The sequence below is a fragment of the Olea europaea genome, chromosome 1 (genome assembly GCF_002742605.1).
Source record: "Olea europaea var. sylvestris chromosome 1, O_europaea_v1, whole genome shotgun sequence".
NCBI lineage: Eukaryota > Viridiplantae > Streptophyta > Magnoliopsida > Lamiales > Oleaceae > Olea > Olea europaea.
Window position 1 is genome coordinate 33,086,427 of NC_036237.1, and position 1,537 is coordinate 33,087,963.

Genomic DNA, 1,537 nt, shown 5'->3' on the forward strand with positions numbered 1-1,537 from the left:
TTGATGGCCAAGTAAACATGCCAGGAATTCAGCCGCCACACACCTTCAGTATGCATGATAACGTATCCAATGGCTCTACATCAGAGGTTTTGAATCCAGGTTTGTTTTACTACTTTAGGAGATTGACGTACAACATTCAGTATTTTTCAGACATTACTAACAGATTAGTTTCAGCTGTTTATTCCATTTGGTTGATCTAAATTGGCTCATCTTTGCAACATTCCTACTAAAATTACTTGGGTGGGAATCCACAACAATAAGAGGGGGAAGGAAGGGGGCTCTGTTAGGCAAATTAATCATGGATATCATGTTAATTTTTATTTCAGCTAGATATATTGTCATTTTGTAGTTGGCTCTACAAAATCATTTATTGCATGACAACATTTAATCATAATGTTTCTAAGTGCTAAGCACTTTCAACGTGAAAAAATCTCCGAAGTCCATATGATATGTTGACAAAGAAAAATATTATTTTCAAATTTTTGGTTAACTTCATTAGCCTCAATGTTTTGTGTCCTCATTTTGCACAAAAGAGCATTATTTCAGCCCCATTCTCTTTTTTTGTCAATATTTGGTCCATATTTATTGCTGCAATATTTATCTTAGAAGGAAACAAAGACTGATGTGAATCACTGAGTTTTTGAGAGAATTTTTCATTTTTGTGGCGTAGGTAAGTGTGTGGAGAGTGGTTTTTTGGGGTTATGGATGGATGAAGTGCAATGTCCATAGAAGAAAAAAAAAAAAAAAAGAAAGAAAAGAAAAGAATGAAAAAGAATAGGGAACCAGGAAGAGAATGGCGAGAGTGAACTCAGTAATTGTTTTTGGACTACAACATTCTACATTGGAAACAGTGTTTTGATACTATTAAGTTGAAAAAAAAAAAATGTTAATCGACCCAAAATACTTCAATCATCTATCACATGTATAAAAGCAGCCCCCTTATACTCTTGGCAGCATTGCCGCTGAAAATAACACATCCAGCTTCAATTCTTATGCATCATTTCCATGCTGCAGATGGTGAGGCTCGACTGTAATTTTATGTAGTTTACATGCAACTCTCAGTGAGTAGGATGACATGCCTTGAGCTTGGTTCTATGTATAGTCTACAGCATGAATTATCTCATTGTGGATATATAAGAAGTTCCACTTTATTGATGTCTACTTAAACATTTGATTTACCAGTAACAATGCAGATTGCTAATCATAGGTTTTTCTTCCCCAATAAGAATTTCTGTGAAGTAAATTCTGAGTATATTACTCTGATTGAATATTTAGGCCAGAACAAAACCACACTCAAAGTAAACTCGAGGTGACACCTGTTGACATCAATATGAATTTTCATGAAGTAATCACTAATTTCTGAGCCTATCATGATGATTGAATTAGGCCAGGACACACCCACACTGAAAGCAGATTAAACTGATGTGACACTTGAAGGATCTCGTATCTAGTGACTTTTCCAGTGTGATCCAAATTGATAGATGCCAATGCACTAATTAAAACGAAAAGAGAAACTCACGTAGATGAAGATTATTAA